A 5,249-nucleotide genomic window follows, 5' to 3' on the forward strand; every position below is an offset into this window, starting at 1 on the left:
TTGCCCTGCACTTGAGAAAATACATTTTTTCAGAAAGGATTTTAAAACATCACTTTCTCAAGTATTCTAATGAAATCAGGACAAAGAGATAATGATTTGATGAAAGCCAGAAAACCTGTAAAACCAATTGTTGATTTATTTATTTTATCATCTAATAGTTGACTTACAATATAAGTGAGCATGTGGAAGAGAGGAGTACATGCATGTGTGAGTGTGTGTATGTGCGTGTGTGCATGTGTGTGTTTGTGGATGTGATACTTTAATAATACCCTAACTATGACCCATATTTAATAACTCTAGGTATATAATATTTCTTAGCTGCCCTAATTTTTCCCCTGACATTCAGGCAAATGATTATATTCTGCAAATACAGCTCAGATACTGGCTGCAGTGGCTACAGTTTTACAATACATTTTTTATTGTAGTCCTTTAGCAATGTAAATGCCCACCTCTGCAAAAATTAAAACAACTGCCGTTAGATTGACACACAAAACTATTTTAAAAGGCATTACCAAACAGACTACTCTCTTACAAAACATAAATTAGGGAATTAGAAAAATAGTGTAATGTTTGTAAAACTTCTTCAGGGGTGTTTTTTTTATATACTTCTGTTTCACTATTGACATAAATTTTGGTTGCATCTGTAAAAACTTCAATAAACCCCAATCCAGAAAACTAAATGGTGACAAATGTGTTACATCACATAACCACTCTCCGAAATGGACAGCTATCATCTTACGTGTATTTGTGTATCAGTAAGACACTCTCTGTTGGCTTTCTCCTCCCACACCCTTTTTGTCTTGCTCCTCTGTTCACCATTTCTTCAGGCAGCATCATGTTCTTCTCTAGACAGTATTATGCTCTGCGTCTTCCACACTCAACATGGCTCACTCTCATTCCTGCCACGAGCCTAAAGCTAAAGCTCACTCGCTTTGAAAAACAAAATCTATACTGGCTCTTTACCATAGAAAGCCTTTATTTGCATCATATTTATAAGGAAGGGGCTTCCTTTCAATGCTCTTCTACCCACCGCTTGATTATTCAGCAACAAGACTGCTGAATACTTTGCACTCCCATTAAACTATAAACTCTTTGAGGACTGAAAAATAAATAACTGAGTTTGCCTTTTCTGTCATTATCATTTATACCAGTGATTTTTTTAAGTTTGTAAATGATGGATGACTCAGCAAGTAAATGAATGAATGAGGCACCATCTTCATGAAACTGGAAAGATGTGTTAGCCATACAATAAATGTATAAAATTACATGAAACTTTTATTGGTGGGATAAACACAAAATACACAAGTGGCACAGTTAGTTAAAAGGGTTTTCACATAAAGTGTGGAAAGAACCTCTGAGAAATCTATTAAAACCATCTAGACAGAAGAATATAATTCTTCAAGGGCAGTGGAGGGGCAGTTAGGTGGTGTTTCTGACAAGCCACAGGGGGTTCCCTTAGGGACCTCTACTTATATGTGCTTGCAATGTGAACTTTTGCTACAAAAATAGAATTTTCGAATACAACAAAATTGACATTTGTTTTTAAAAAGATGGCCATTACCTAAGTGATTGAGTATGAGCACCTCAAGAGGGAGTGAAGCATATATGTACATCTAGCATATGTGTGTGTCCATATAGATGCTTTCAAAGCTATATACTTCAAAGAATATGACATGAATGAACAATTAAGCAAAGTTTAAAAATTACGTTGAAAAATATGAGTTGATTCTTCTGTTGAAGGACATCCAGGTTGTTTCCAGGTTCTGGCTATTACAAGTAAAGCTGCCATGAACATAGTTGAGCAAGTGTCCTTGTTGTATGGTGGAGCATCTTTCAGGTGTATGGCCAGGAGTTAGGTATAGCTGGGTCTTGAGTTAAAGCGATTCCCAGTTTTCTGAGAAAGCACCAGAATGATATCCAAAGTGTTTGTACAAGTTTGCACTCCCACAAGAAATGAGTGTTACCCCTTTCTTCATATGCTAGTCAGCATGTGCTATCACTTGAGGTTTTTATCTTAGTGATTCTGACAGATGTAATAAGGAATCTCAGAGTTGTTCAGATTTGCACTTTCTTGGTGACTAAGGACATTAAACACTTCTTTAAATGTTTCTCTGTCATTTGATATTCCTCGGTTGAGAATTCTCTGTTTAGCTCTGTTCCTCATTTTTAATTGGATTATTTGTTTTACTGTGGTAAATTTACACAATGGAATACTGCTCAGCTATTAAAAACAAGGAAATCATGCAATTTGCAGGCAAATGGATGAAACTAGAAAAGATCATCCTGAAAGAGGTAACTTAGAACCCGAAAGACACATGTGATATATACTTACTTGTAAGTAAATATTAGCCATATAATACAGGATAACCACACTACAATCCAGAGACCTAAAGAAACTAAATAACAAGAAGGACCCGAGGGAGGATTCTGTATTCATATTCAGAAATACAAATAGAATAAACACCAAAAGCTGTTGAAGAGAGGCAAGAGGACAGGAGCCTAACTTAGATGTCCTCTGAAAGACTCCACCTAGCAGGAGATCAAAGCAGATGCTAAGACTCACAGCCAAACATTGGGCAGAGCACTGAGAGACTCATAGAAGAGTTGGGGGATAGGAGGACATGGAAGGGACAGGAGCCTCACAAGGAGACCAACAAAGCCAGCTAATCTGGACCCAAGGAACCCTGCAGAGACTGATGCACCAACCAAGTACAACACATGGATGGAATCTAGATGTAGCCGATGGGCAGCTCAGTCTCCATGTGGTTCCCCTAGTAAGAGGGAGAAGAGGCTATCTCTGACATGGACTCTGGTGCCCACGATTTCATCACTCCCCCCTGGTGGGGTGGTCTTGCCAGGCCACAGAGGAAGAGGATGGAGACAGTCCTGATGAGACCTGATAGGCTGGGGTCAGACAGTAGTGAAGGAGGGATCCCCCTTTCAGAGGGCAATATGGGGAAGATGAAGGAAGGGTAAGAATGGGAGGAAATGAAGGAGGGGGGCTAAATTGGGATGAATTGGGATGTAATGTGAATACATTATTTAAAAATAAAAATTGTTTTAAAAAGACTGATCTCAAAAGAAGAAGAAGAAGAAGAAGAAGAAGAAGAAGAAGAAGAAGAAGAAGAAGAAGAAGAAGACACAAACAAACAAACAAACAAACAAACACATGAGTTGATTTTCTTTATTCTCTTGTGGTAAATGCATTCACTGCTTTTGTGAGTGAAATAGTAGGATAACCACATTATAGTCTACAGACCTAAAGAAGCTAAATAAAAAGGAGGACCCTAGGGAGGATTCTTGATTCATATTCAGAAGGGCAAATAGAATAGACACCACACACTGTTGAAGAGAGCTTGTGTGTTATTTGTATTTGCAGATGAGAGAAGGGTCTTAATTAAGTTAAGAAGTGAATGGCATTGCTTTGCTTGGGGATTTGTGTAGAGGCAGGTAGGCTATTTTGTCTAAGAAATGTAGGCGGTGCAGCCACAGGAAGCAAGCCCGTAAGCAGCCATCCTCCATGGTCTCTGCCTCAGTCCCTGAACCCAGGCACCTAACTTGAGTCCCTGCCTTGGTCATGTATGTGTGGGGACACGATATGTACAAACTCTCTTCCTTTAAGTTTTTATGAGAACATAAAGCTGTTGAAAATTAATTTTCTAGTTCTAAAAGTGGATTGCAATAAAAATTAATGTAAGTGACCTAGTATTTTTAAATCAGGGAGGAAGGATTGTGTGTCCTGAACGAGTCTACTGTCAGGACAAATGAATATTCCCTAGTGACAAAGGTTGTGGGAATGAAATGTTAGGAATCCATGGAGATTAAGAACAAAGAGACAACCCCTTGACTATGGGCAAAGAGACACCTTGTGCGTGGTATTGTTCTTATATCAGTCAGGGGCAAAGCAGATAACAGTCTTTTGCTTCTCTGGCTTTAGGCCTAATATGGTGGCCACAGCTGTTTTATGTCTAAGACACATCAAATCAAATCCATACAACACAGCAAGATAGGAGGAAGACAGACAAATACTTTTGTTCTATCATGCCACGTGTTGAGGGCTGGGAAAGACACCCACAGACCTGCCCTATACTGCACACCAGGTCATAGATACACACAGAGCCCAGTCTACTACCATCCAGCGTAGCACTAGACAGGGAAGAGAGGAAAAGACCTGTGGCCTGACATGCCATCCACAGACCTGTTCTCTGCAGCATAGCAAAAGAGGATGCACATAGACACCTACTTGCTGGAGGATATCACCCAGGGGCCTGAGAGCTGCATGACCCACCTTGCAGCAGGAGCCACCACAATGTGCGACTATGTCATAGACAAATGGGAGAGAAAGAGAAGTGGAGAAGCTTAAGTGTTATGAAGAGAAGTGGAACTGTATTGAAATGGCCTGTTGTTAAGTGGCCAGCCCTACCACCTGAGGCCACGGTAAGGTCCAAGCCTGAGCTGCCTCTGAGAGCCATGCCTGAGTTCATGGCTATGCAGTGGCAGGGGCCAATGTCGATGTGCATGGCTCATATTACTCCTACAAAAGACAAGGTTGACCCTGGTCAAGGCAGCTGCCTTGGACCAAGTAGATATCCAGGGGCTATGCACAACTGGCCCCTCCCCTCAAAAGCTCCAGAGCTGGGGAGAAGGGGCCCCACCTTTCACAAATGGCAGCACTTGGGAGAGCAGGCTGGAAGCATCTCCCAGACAGCACAATGGATCTGGCCCTGGTGGCAGGAGTGAGAGTGAGCCAGCCCCAAGGCCATGAGTGTGGGAGAGCTGACCCCCCCCCAACCCTACTCACCACTCATCTGCTGCGAAGTGGCACAAGCACAGAGGTGATGATCCCCTCCCCTCCCCACCTCCAGAAGTCCGGGAAAGCTACCCACAGAGTCATGAGCAAGGGAGTGCTATCCCTGCCTTTAGCCTTGGCAGAACAGTAGAGCTGGCCTTGATGGAGAGGCCACAGGTGAGCCAGCCTTGAGGATGAGAGCATGGATGAGCTGTCCCTGCCACTTGTTTGCCATGAGATGTCCTGAGTGTGGATGACGTCTGCAGTTGTCGAGAGAGCTGCCCCTGAGAAATGAGAATGGAAGAGCTGGCTTAGCCCCTCACAGGCTGCAGCACTTGGGAGAGTGGGTCCTGATCCTTGTCTCGGCACCACAGAGGAGTGGGCTCTGGATGCTTGGTTGCAGGGGAGCTGGACCTGAGGCCATGAGAGCTGAATAGCTGCCACTGCTTCCTGCTGATGG

The 5,249-nt window shown here is 42.5% G+C and overlaps 1 non-coding gene across 1 annotated transcript; it reads left to right on the forward strand.

Moving 5' to 3' along the window:
- Positions 1-3,838: 3,838 nt before the first annotated feature.
- Positions 3,839-3,981, forward strand: LOC127193459 (small nucleolar RNA SNORA48). Its single transcript, XR_007831114.1, has one exon. It is a non-coding gene; the product is annotated as a small nucleolar RNA SNORA48 (small nucleolar RNA).
- Positions 3,982-5,249: the final 1,268 nt, after the last annotated feature.

This window comes from Acomys russatus, chromosome 8 (genome assembly GCF_903995435.1).
Source record: "Acomys russatus chromosome 8, mAcoRus1.1, whole genome shotgun sequence".
Classification (NCBI taxonomy): Eukaryota; Metazoa; Chordata; class Mammalia; order Rodentia; family Muridae; genus Acomys; species Acomys russatus.